The sequence below is a fragment of the Catharus ustulatus genome, chromosome 22 (genome assembly GCF_009819885.2).
Source record: "Catharus ustulatus isolate bCatUst1 chromosome 22, bCatUst1.pri.v2, whole genome shotgun sequence".
NCBI classification, from domain to species: Eukaryota; Metazoa; Chordata; class Aves; order Passeriformes; family Turdidae; genus Catharus; species Catharus ustulatus.
This window is the reverse complement of record NC_046242.1, coordinates 7,464,686-7,477,581: the sequence shown is the minus strand read 5'-3', so window position 1 is coordinate 7,477,581 and position 12,896 is coordinate 7,464,686.

Genomic DNA, 12,896 nt, shown 5'->3' with positions numbered 1-12,896 from the left:
AGATCATTAGTTCTCCTTAAGGTCTCAAATGGGTGATGGATGTGAACCCAGATCCACTTTATGCAGGGATTGAGACCAGTTTTCACCCATATGCTAATCTCAGAAAGCTAAACTAAAAAACTATAGACAATTTTTTATTAAATCCAACAGACAAATCCACAAGAATGATGTGCTGAGCTGTGCAATGAGCCCCTCCCTTCCCAAGCAGAGCTTGTCAATAACAATGAGAATTCCTGAAGTCTAATTAATTTCTTTTAATTAATAAAATGTTGTCCAGGAAATAACATTTAAAGCTGATGTCAGACACTGGAGTTGTTTGGATTGCTTCTGAAACAGCCTCATGCAGCAGGGTCCAGTATTTTGGCAGTCAGCAGTAACAGGTATTACTTGAGAGCTCAGAAATCAGTTCTTTCCTGTGATCTCATCCCCCTGATGAACAAACCCTTTAATTAACCAGGCAGTGCAGTTGGCTCACTCCTGCAGCAGCACCACTCACTGATTGTGTGAAGAAAAGCTGCTGCAGAGAGGATGAGTCCATTAAAGAGAGAGAAAACTGCCCTGCAATCTTTCAAGGAGATTATACAACTGCATCAAAATTAAACTGACATTAATCCAATTCTCATTTCGCTGCTGGCCAACAAAAGCTCATGTGTGATGTGGAATGATCTCTTGACATTTAACCAAAGTCTGGAATATAAATTCAATTTTTATTTTGTCTTTGGTCTAACCTTAGAGGAAGTCTGCACAAGCCATTCTTTCAGGCTGTAATTCACTGGTGGTGTCCTGAGGCACCAGCCTGGGTCGATCCTCTTCCCTGCCAGGTGCTGTGGTCACTCTATGGCTATTGCTCTGCTCCCCAAAACTTCACCCACACACAGCCACTGGTTTCTTTCCTGTGTGAGATGTTCCAGCTCCCTTCCCTGGCCACAGGTTTGTGTCAGCAGGGACTTTCCAGCAAGTCCTAAAGCTGAACAAAGGCCATGGCCGGATTGGCTGCAGCCCTGACTCCTGGCACACAGGGCAGTGCCTCTGCAGGGCTGCTCTCTGCAGCCTCTCCCCACTGCTCTGGAGCTCAGAGCCCACCTGGGCAGTGAGAGCAGCACTGACAGCTCCATCAGGAGCAGGAACCCAGCAAGGTGGGCACCAGCCCTCACCCCAGCCCAGATGGAGGTGCCACCACAGCCTGCCATGGGGGGAGTGATCCCAGCTCATTTCAGGAGCCATCACAGAATTCACAGAATGGCTGGGTTGGAAGAGACCTTCAAGATCATCAAGTCCAACCCGTGCCCTAACACCTCAACTAGACCATGGCACCAAGTGCCACATCCAATATTCTTTTAAACACATCCAGGGATGGTGACTCCACCATCTCTTTGGGCAGACCATTCCAGTACTTTATCACTCTTTCTGTAAAAACTTTTTCCTAATATCCAGCCTGTATCTCCCCTGACACAGCTTGAGGCTCTGTCTTCTGGTTCTGTCAGCGCTGCCTGGAGAACGAGACCGACCCCACCTGACCACAGCCACCTTTCAGGCAGTTGTAGAGAGGGATAAGGTCACCCCTGACCCTTCCTTTTTCCAGGCTGAACAAGCCCAGCTCCCTCAGCCGTTCCTCACAGGGTTTGTGTTCCCAGCCCCTCCCCAGCCTCAAGGTCCTCCCTGAACTGAGGGGCCAGAACTGGGCACAGCACTCGAGGTGTGGCCTCAGCAGTGCTGAGTGCAGGGCAGTGATGAGCACAGGGCAGTGCATCAGCTCCTGCTCTGCCCCGCTTCTGAAACCAGTGCCAATGTGACCAGTAGGGACTTGTCAAACCTTCCACATTTAATTTAGGGCACTGTGATAAGACTCAAAATTAAGCTGGATCCAGGGCAAAGTAATTAAGAACATGACTGGGGAATGGTCCCACTCGCATCTGCCTCAGGCACCTTAATCTGCGCAGGAACACGTCAGCATCCTGCCTGGGGACTGAGTGTGAGACCCTCCTCAGCAGCACCATCGCAGACTTTGAACTCGCAAAAGCTACAAGAACGCCAGAGGGAATCCTTTTGTTCATCCTGCTGGCATTCAGTGCAGGATTATCGCTAGGCACGCAAATGAGGTGAGCATGGTGCAGTGACAGTTTGGAATCTGTTCTGATTTCCTTCCATCACCTCCCTGCTCCAACAGCCCTGCTGCCTCTATCACTGCCCGATAACAGCAGCAGCTTTCCATCTTCTGTTTTAATTTACAGAGTCGTTAAAAACCAGTTCTCAGCAATCACCTGACCTAAGTTTTGGAAGTTTGGGGTTGTTGTACCCAGGCAGCTGATGAAAGGGGCAGAGTCAGAGCCCCACAGTGCTCTGGGCTCCTGTTGGACTCAGAATGATTTTTCCCTTCAGCAGCCTGAGCAGTGGTAGAATATTCACCTAGGTTGTCTGTACAGAACCAAAAGTGAAAATTCATTCCTGGTAATTCTTTCTGGAGAGGATCTTCCTCACACAAACCAGAGGAGACTTCACAGCTGAAGCCTTTTCTACCAAAGCAGTACCAGACCTCTTTGCAAACTCTAGACAAGTGCAATGATTTGAACAGGGACCATTGTCTACCTCTACTAAGCAAGAAAAACACAATAAACTTGGCAGATTTAAAAATAAAAAATCCAGGGATGCTGGATTCTAGCACACTTCCCCAGCCAGCAGCATCTTCCCTCCTGCTGCTCAGTGACAGCACACACAGAGCAGTGTCTATCAGCTGCTGCACCAGGGGATTATTAGGAAAAGCTGTTTCAAGGGCGGTTTCAAGCTGAAGTGGAATGCTGTGTAATCTCCAGTTACCTGTTATTATTCCTTATTAGAGAAAGAAGAGCCTCTCAGTGATTATTTACACAGTGAGATGTGACAGAAGTGACAGGGCTGGCTCTCAGTGCAGTCAGCAGAGCCCAGCACATGCACCAGCCCCTTCATGGTGCTCCACAATGGGGAAACAAATCCCAGCTCCTTGTCCAGGTGCACAGGGGAACCAAAGCTTGTGGGATTGGGAAAAGTCCTATTTTCTCTTTATATTATTCAGTTCATGCCCTGCCCACCCTTCAAGGACCTTGCTGTCATTCAGAAACGAAAACATTTTGATGTGTGTGTGCTTCATTACAGAAAATCATGCTCAGAGCAAGTCTGTGGTAAACCACATGGAAAAAAATTATCTGCAGGAGAAGAGATTCCCAAAGCACTCCAGCCAGCTCTGCAATAATTTACTGCTAGTTTGGGGAGAAAATGGAGCTAAACAAAGGCTGCAGCATGTGCAGTGCTCTCTTACAGCACCAGTTACAGAAGATGGGCCTGTCAGCCAAACAGGGATTTCAGGCAATATCTTAATTCCCAAAACCAGTCTATTGACAGTGATTTACATGCGACAGGAAGGCTCCCGAGCAGATGGGAAGCTGGCAAGCTGTTTGGATAGCTGCAGTCCAAGGAACATTGCCACTGAATGCTCCAACAGTTCTATAGAGCAGAGACAAACTAAATATGCAGACTGTAAATGTAATTAAAAGGACTGGAGGGATTGGTTAGGAAGGGAGAACGAGAAGGACTTGAAAGGTATATGTGGAAATATTTAGGCTAACATGTGGGATTTGTATGACAACATTAGGAAGGAGTATCAGACAAAGAATAAATTTATGGGGAAATCCACAAAGCTGTTTACCAATGCTGCTGATAAACTTAACTAAGATAATTAAAAGCTATAAGCTAACATGCCATTTAAGGAAAAAAGATTATAGGAAACAGCCTGGCATCAGCAAGGAATAAATTGGTCCAATATACATTTCATGAGTTTGTCTCACAAAGGATGCACTGCAAACCACAGATGCAATACACAGACACACAATCCTGCTTTGCCACCCCCACACTTACTTGGCTTCTACATTTTTAGGTCTCCCAGTTCAGCACTGACATCATAATTTCTCATAAGACATTAGGACTTGTGTCCTCAGAGTCAGCATTTAGTTCTGTCCCTCAGGAACTCACATTCCCATTTCCACATGTGCCAGTGGGAGGAGGACTGGAGCAGCCACCCTGAGGGCCAGGTAATCCCCACATCACAGGGGGTGCCTCAGGGCACAGCAGCTCGGGTTTGACCTGCTGCAGGGGAATGGCCCAGCCCAGGGACACTCAAGGTGCTCTGCAAACCCCACACAGCCCAGTTACAGGTGGGGGTGCTGTCACTTACAGCACACAGATGACAAAATTGCCCCTCCCAGAGCTTCCTCTTTCAGCTGGCAAATGACAAACTGACTTGGTGCCATTCTGGGTGCATATCAGCTGTCCTCTGCACCATCCTGCTCCTTAGGGATCACTTTTACAGTACACAGAGCACAGGATAAGTGCAGCCATGTCTGACTCCCAGCCCCCTGTAAAGGGAAGCTCCTCTGAGCCCCCTGCAAGCAAGGACAAACAAAGATCAAAGGGAAAGGGGGCACAAACCCTGGGGCTGGGGAGGTTAGCAGGCAGCAGTGCTTTCCCTTAAGCACCAGTAAGGTCACCCCCAGCACTACAGGCTTTTCATCCACAGGTTTTGTATTCCAGATGAAGCACGTGCAGACCAAAAACTTTCAAAGCACATTTAACAACCAAAAACTTACCAGCACCACCACTGAACCCCTTCAGTGTCTGCTGTAGCTGGAGAGATGCATTTCCTGACAGAGGCTTTGTTCTTTTCCCTCCCAGGATCGTTCTTTGTTCTATCTTGCACCTTCTTGTCTCACACAGTGGGCCAAGAGCTGAAAGCCCTTTGAATTCCTATTTCTCTATGGATACTGAAATCTGATGCTTCAGGGGGTTTTGTACTTCCAAAACCAGCCCTGAGCATCCCAACACATACCTAATGCTGGAGGCTCAGGTTAGTGAGATCCTGAGTGTGCCCAGCCAGAAATGATTCCTGAATAGATCAGCTGCAGTAGAGTATTTGTGATCTACAATAAACCCCTTCCTGAGGGAAGACAGACATGCCCACAGGAAACAACAAAAAGCCCAGCTAAAACATTCTGACCTCTTACAAGACTTAGAGAATTGCCTGTACTTGAGACAAGACAGAAATCAAGTTGCAGTGGTCAAATTTAAAAGGAGAGAACATTTGGTTGTTATTAAAGGCATCATCAGCATCATTAGTCACCTGTAGCACTTAGGGCACCTATAAAGTAGCAAATAAGGCTGTTTGAGCACCTGTGCCTTTCTAACCCATTCCAAAGTTAGCATTTGATAAGGCAGAGTGTTTGATAGAATTTTGAAATAGGAGTAATGTAAGTGCAACATAAGGTGATTGCTGTAGTAAATACAGGCAAAGTACATTGCCCAGGTTTACAAGTATATAAAACATGTAATATATGTATTTAAAAGCTGCCCTTCTGGTTTCAGCAGTTTTTCTGTAAATTCAGTGCTGAATACCCTGAATTGAATGCTCCTGCTACATCCCCACTAAGCCATGGAGATTGGGCTGCTGCCATGGCTGGGGTGTGGATGTCAGTGACCACAGTGTAACATCCCTCTCCTGGTTTCTGCTGTACAAACAAAATGTGGAATTATTTTGGTGGAACTTTTTGGAGGTGACATGCAATTAAAGGACACACTTCTCTGTCTGGGAGCACTCTGAGAAACTGTTTTAAGGAGAATGTCCTGTACTAAATGCACTGTAATAAACACAGTGAGTCTCTCAGTTGGAGCTTCTCAGTGACACAGGGAATCCAAAACTGCCACTCCAGCAGGAGTCACACCACACCTTTGTCACCCAGGTGAGGAATTCTGACCCTGGAGAGCCCCAGACAGAGAGTCTCACACAGAGATGTTAAAATCTCATTCCCCTTGGCTTGCTGGGAGTGTGCAGCTCTTCCCCTCCCTTACAGCCAGCTCAGTGTCTTTAACAGCAGGTGGATATATTTGCCTTGTGTCATTTCAAGCCTTTTAACCACAGAACAGTACAAGACTGTTTTTTAAAGCAGGGTGCTGAGTGACACTGGGCTTGGCCAGTTTCCCAGCAGACACAAGCATTGTTTGCTCTTGACACACTCCAGCACCTGTGGAAAAGGCTCTTCATTCCTGTTTCCACTTAGGTAATTCACTTTCTCCTTCAGATCACTACATGTATTTCTAAAATTAATCAACACATGTCCTTTATTGTGTATTTTATCCTGTAGTTCAGAAAATGGGCTTGTTGCCATTGAAGCTGCTCTACAAAATACTCCTAAAGCAGATTTTTACCAGATGAGACTTTTTGGAGCAGGAGCTTGCTGGGCCAGTAGACCCTTCTCTGTGCTCCTGTGTCCTTGCTGTTGGCACAGATGGCCCCTCTGAGCACCACCAAGAAGTCAGAGTTTGCTTTGCTCCAGCTCCAGCTGTTTGGAAGCAACAGCCAAGAGTCAGTTCCATCCACCTCCCCCCAGTGTATAGGATCAGATTTTCCCAACTCCTCTGCACAGTAGCTCCATCCTGTAGGAATGCTGGCCTTCCCTCCTCTGAAGAGACAAAATATTCTGGAACACTCAGGATGTCTTTAGGTAGCTCCTGGGACTGTTCAGTGAATTTTCCAGTGGTTAAATCCATATTCTTCTTATATGTGTCAAGTCATTATATGTGTCAGAGTCATTTAAAGTGAGATCTTGCACCTTGTTCAACCAGACCATGACAGTATAAAAGAACTCAGTCTCAAACTGTACATCATTGCTGTGTATCAGCAGTTTTTGCAGATATTAACAAAAAAATCCTGTTTTCACTGAAATTTTGTATTATCCTTAATCAGGGGAGATGAAAGAGTAGATTTATCAGATCAGAGAAAAAGTAGTCTCTTCCCTCAATCAGGGGCCAGCAGTAACTTCAGGAAAAAATGAAAGAAACTGTTCAGGGTTTAAAGCTACTGCCTAATTTTAGATTAAAACACTTCTCTGAGGATCTTTAAAGTAACTTTCATTCATGTCAGGGATTTTTTGTTGTTGTTGTTGCCCACCAGAAACCTTTGGGAATGTTTCCTTGCAGTGAACACAGCCCTGCTGGGTCATGGCTAGAGCAGCTACAGATGGATTTTACCCCTGTTCCACTGGCTCAAATCAAGCTGGAGTCCCAGTTTGTCCTCAGGACTGTATTTTGTGTTTGTACATGTTAAACAGCAGACTGCAATGTTTTATGTACCCATAAAATTATAATGCAACCAGTAACAGACATTGAACAACATCCTGATTCCATAAACAGACCTAAACTGTCTCCAAATTCCTCATTTCAAAAAGCAGTGTCACAGACATCACTTTTTACAAGCAAACCCAGCCATGGTTAGCACAAGGTGTGAAGGAAAGCAGGGTTTGGGCAGCAATCACAGCATTCCTCACTGTTACCTGTAAGAGGAATACAAAGTGCTTTGATCTGAGAAAGAGGCAGTGCAGGATTCCAGGTAGAGTTTAGCATAAATTTACTTCATTAAAAGTTTCATTAACCTGAATTGTTTTGCACGTCATTAGCTTCAGACATCCTGGTTTAGCATATGTTCACCTTCTTCCACTTTTGCACTCCTCCCTCCTCTGCCAGATGGCTCCTGAGTGCTTTGCTATACCCCAGCAGCAGCTTCCACCAGCACTTCTGGACACTGCTCTGGTAAAACCTGCTGATCCTGGAAATACTTCCAGAAAAACTTCAGCTGGCACTAAAGCCTTCCAGGGGAAGGCTGAAAGCAGCATTCCTCTTGGCTACAGAAAACTGATTTTTCTGAAGTTACATTTATTTGCCATTCTGGAGAGTTCCTGTCCACATCCCTCATGACACAGGATCCAGTCAAGAAACGCTGGTGAAACCTCCATGTCCTGCAGTCCCAGAAATCACACTCCAGGGACAGAGTCCTGGCATTCCTGTGTGAAAGCCAAAGCTTCTCACCTCACTAGAGCACAGACTGTGGCAGCCCCTTTCCTTCTTTCTGTAGATCCCTTTAATCCAAATTCCTCTCCTTTGATTTTCCCATCTTCAGCTTTTTTCTTGTTGCAGTCTCAACTTCCTGTGCCATTTCCTACTTTCAGGTTATAACACTCTAAGAATTTTAAATTCCTGCCAATCAAACCTGCAGAGCAGGGGTCTCTGCTGAGAACACTCACCTGGTTCCTGCTGCTTTAGGCTGCAAGAACTGAGCATGTGAAATCTTTACTTTGGTGTCCATGAAGGTCTGACCTTGGAGGCACTGAGGGCTCCTCACTGACACATCCTTGCACTGGTGGCTGTTACCTCAAGGCCTTTCAGAACAGTCTTGAGAAGATGAAAAAAAAAAGAAACTGAAGAAATCTGCAGAAAAGTCAGCACTGAAATGCTGAAATGAAATCCCATGAAAGAGTCATGGCTCAGGTGGTTCATCTCATTGCAGTACACTCCTCTAGTTCTAAAAGGAATAGCAAGAGCATTGAAATCTCACCTGATCTGGCACCACTACCAGTGAATACCACTGGGAATATTTTTAATTAGCATTTTAATTATGAGCATCTACTCTGGAACCCTCTTAAAACCTTTCTAAACAGATCTGAGAAGAGCACCTTAAAAGTACATGACAGTGCAAGGCTGGATCCCAGTTCCATGAGCTCCCCTCCCTACCAGGTGTGAGCAGTTTGCTGAAGGGCACTAAAACTCCATTGATCCTCCAATTTATGTTAGGAAAAGTGCTGTAAATCCAAGGCACCACTGCCAGGGACAAGCCTAAGGGACACTGAACCTGTCTGTGGCTGCTGCCACAGTGAGAGCTCTGGACACTCCTCAGAGGGAAGCACTGAGCACAAACAACCTGAGAGTTCAGCCAGGCTCAAATCCCAGCTCTACCTGACCAAGACACTTCTCTGGGCTTTACTTCCATTAAAAACAACCCTATAGATGACACTGTTCCCTCTCAGGCTTTTTTGGTTATTTACAAGGGAATTGAGTATTATACTCTTATTTCCCTCCCATTTCATTCTTTTTTCAAGAGACACAATTTCAAAAGATGGGAGAAAACTGCAATACTGGTGCCAAACTCCTCCTGTTGGTCTCTTCAGAAGCTGAGAACTGCTGGCACTAGCCCAGGAAAAGCAACAAAGAACAGGAGGAGTTTGGAGAGCAGCTAGACTTGCAAACCTCAGAGCACTGTAGAATAAACCCAACACAAAACAGAAAGATGATTGGCAGGGATGGGATGACTCTGCTGCTAGAAATGAAAGTGCTATGCATAATCAGGCACCTCTGACCCAGGAAAACATTGACTTCATTTGCAGCACAAAACTGATTGCAGATGGTATATGGGGAGGGGAACCCAGCTATTCACTGTGCTTTCCCCTCACCAGAAAAATTAATTTCCTCTGTACTGTTGAGCAATGAAATGCACCTGATTGGATCTGCTGAGACAGCTGCACGTAAAAGACCTGGAATGAAAAATTAAAGAGTCCATGGGGCTTCTGCTAAAAGTAATCCTATTAAAAGAGTGGGGCTGAGGGGGAAATGCACTTATAACTCCTATTGTAATAAAGAATGAAAACAAATCTCTTAAAGGAACAAATTTATTTGGACATTTCTTTGAAATCCTAATGAGATTGTTGCTGAATTGGATGCTGGATGTCAGTGCATGAACAAGGACATTTCTCATTCCTCACTACCCCTCCCATTTGTTCCTGTTACTGCTCACTTCTTCCTGCACTTGCAGCTGCTCCTGCCTGTGTGCTGGCACTCCCTGCCAGCCTCTGCTTGGCTCATCCTCTGAGTGTGTTCCTTCGTGTGCAGCCCCTGCAGGGACAGTGAGCCCTTCCCCTGGGGCTCCCAGCACTCCCTGCCCGCTGTGACACATTTCCCATGGCCAGGGCTCCAAGGGAGAAGGGAGAGCAGCAGCAAAGGCCCCTCCTTACAGCAGCCTGAGGGCCCTGGGTGCTCCTGTCCCTTGTCCTGCCACAGCTGGCACCAGAGGAGCGAGGCAGCTCTGACCAAGTGACAGAATAACATTGTCCCTCCTTAGCCCTGGTCTCAGCCATTGGCTAGTGGGGAACAGGGTGGAGCAAAGCCTGACTGGGAAGTGTGGTAATTGATAAAAGACTCCTGTTAATCATAAAAGTACTGGGGTTTGTATAAACCAGAATACTAAGGTCTGAAGTGAAGCACAGACACTTGATAGAGGAAAAATGTGATTGAATCATTCTGTTTTAAATCCCCCTGTTATGAATATTATGTTTTCTAAATAATTTATGTCTACTACCAATTTGTCAAATCAGACTTTCCAATAGTCCAATAGATTTTGCAGAATCAGACTCCTGCCTTTGTTTTATCAATGACTGCCTATCTACAAAGACCAGAACTTGCCCATTTCTGGCAGTTTTATCTACCAAGACCAGATGGTATCTGTGGGACTGACTCCCAGAGACTTTTCATGGATGTTTATTTCAGCCACCACTGCTTGCCTGGCAAAATTGTGACAGCAAAAACCCAAAAAATTATTGATTACAATGAGAGACCACACTAGAAGAAGAAGCTGCAAACCAAGGTTGGACAGAGCATGGAGTGGGCAGTGACCCCTCACATCTCCCCAGCACTGCTGTGCTCTGTCTATAGAAAATACAGCAATCTGAATATCTAGGCTTTTTGTTTCTCATTTATAACAGAAGCAAACTCAAACAGCTCAGACCATTCCTCTGGCAACCTCCATTGCCTTCAGCATGTCCATGTCTGACAGACACAGGTCCTTGCTGGAGCTCAGGTGTCACAGCCCCTCTGACAGATGCTGCCTCTGAACAAATGAGTTTTAACACTGGCTTTCCAGGGCCATTAGAAATAAAGTCCAGAGGGAAGGAGGAGGAGGAGGAGCAGGAGGATGCATTTGGATTTTTTTTTTCACCTCCCCAACATCACTGGAAGGCAGATGTTTGTCACATCAGGAAATAAAATGGGGGAAGGAGCAGGAAGCTCAGCCTGGGTTTAAGGCAGGTTTGCCTCAAGAAGCAGCAGGTACTTGTAGTTAAAGAAGTCTGCTGTGGAATTGTTGGGATAACAGAAAAGCCAATCACTTGTTAAAGTAGACCCATCCCATTGCCACACCTCTTCTCTAAGCTCTCTGCTACATCTCTCTTCACCTAAACAGGCTATTCATTTTTGGTCAAACATTTTCATTTTATGGAACATCAGCAGATGGGAATCTTCCCCCTTTTCTTGCCTACTTTGCCCTTAGAAAGAGACAGAAGTTCCTCAATTAAGTTGGCAAGACCAGGCAATCTCAGCAAGCATGACAATTTTCTTCTCCCCCAGACATAGATCATTGATTTCTTAAAAGACACTGGTGTCAATACTTCAATAATAGAATCACAGAACAGGTGGGTTGGAAGAGACACCTTCCAGTAGACCTGGCTGCTCCAAGCCCTGTCCAGCCTGGCCTTGAAGACTCCAGGGATGAGGCAGCCACAGCCTCCCTGTTGTTCTGTCATCCTCACCCTTCCAAGAGCCCTTGGAGCCTCTGGTGAAGTGCAGCAGAGAACATTCACAGTGATTGCTCCAAGGCAGGACACACAGAGCTGGGAGCTGTGTCTGACCACACAAAGCTGCCAGGGGAAGGCAGCTGCCATGGCAATAACTGCACCTGCTCCATCCAAGGTGCTCCCACCTGCACTTGGTGCTGAACCACATGGATTCCCAAGCCCTCAGAGGAGGATCAGAGCCCACAGTGGGGCAGGTCAGTGGGGTACAGACACCCATATCCAGCACCCAAGGAAAACAATTGTAAAATTAGAACTGCAATTTTCTTTAGGAGCTCTGCTCCCTCCCTGGGCACATCAGGAAGGTAGCTCTGTCTTCCATGACTCCCAGGCACACAAAGGGCCAAAGAAAAATAATTCCCTTGCTCAGGAGCTTACCATACAATTCCCATTCAATTGTTATTGCCAAATTAGTTGGAAGGACAACTCAGAGAGATTACTGGTTTACAGGGGCTTTTGTGGTAAAAATCAGATCACAAACAGTTTTCTTGGATAAAAGATTACCTGAACACTATCCAGCTGCCACTGAGCATCCCCTTGCTGAACATCTTGTCATTCCTCATACACAACCCAGATAATGTGTTTACTACAAGAAGAACTGCACTGGTAACCAGCACTTTTCCCTGTTGTGCTCACACCCACACACCCCTCTCACACCTGGCTGTCTTCCTGCAATGCTTCTAAAAATCAGCAATGGGGACTCTTCTCCTTTCTCCTTTCACTTTATTCCACTACTGGAAGAATCCACATTTATCCAAATGTGTTGAAGAAAATTTTTTTCAGCTGGTCTACTGCAGAAATACTCTCAGCAAGAACTCAGGATTCTGTTTCAGTTCATGTCCTCAGTTACAGCTCTGCCTGCTCCCACCTCTGCCATACCAGTTCAGTGACATCTTCTCTGCCCTGGGTTGTCAATGTACACAAAAATGAAGTTCAGGCAGTGAAAATGTAACTGCCATGACAAAAGGCTGTGCAGAAGTTAACAGCTGCTCTATTTACCAGACCAAAGATTAAGCAACACTCTCAGACCCACATTTCTTAAAGTGATGTTTTCATTAGGCAGGATATTTTCCTTTCTTTCCCTGAAGAAAATGCCTACGACCAAGATTTCAAATGTATGTGCCTTTAGGCTCCTAAACCAATAATTAAATCTTTAGGCAAATGGCCTGAACTTCTTCAGTGTTGATCACACAGTGACTCAGCCTGCCTTCCTTAGGAACTGATGGATGCAAGGCTCTTGGGAAAACAGGAATGAAAACAGCAAAAATCAGGCCCCTTGCTAGGGTATTGCTGGTAGAATTAAACAGGTAGCTTGAAGTCAGCACTTTCAAAAATTATTCCCTCTGTCCTTTTACATCAATTTCAAGCCTACTGCCCAACACATTTGATAAAGTAAATTTTACCTGCATACATGAATGCATCAAC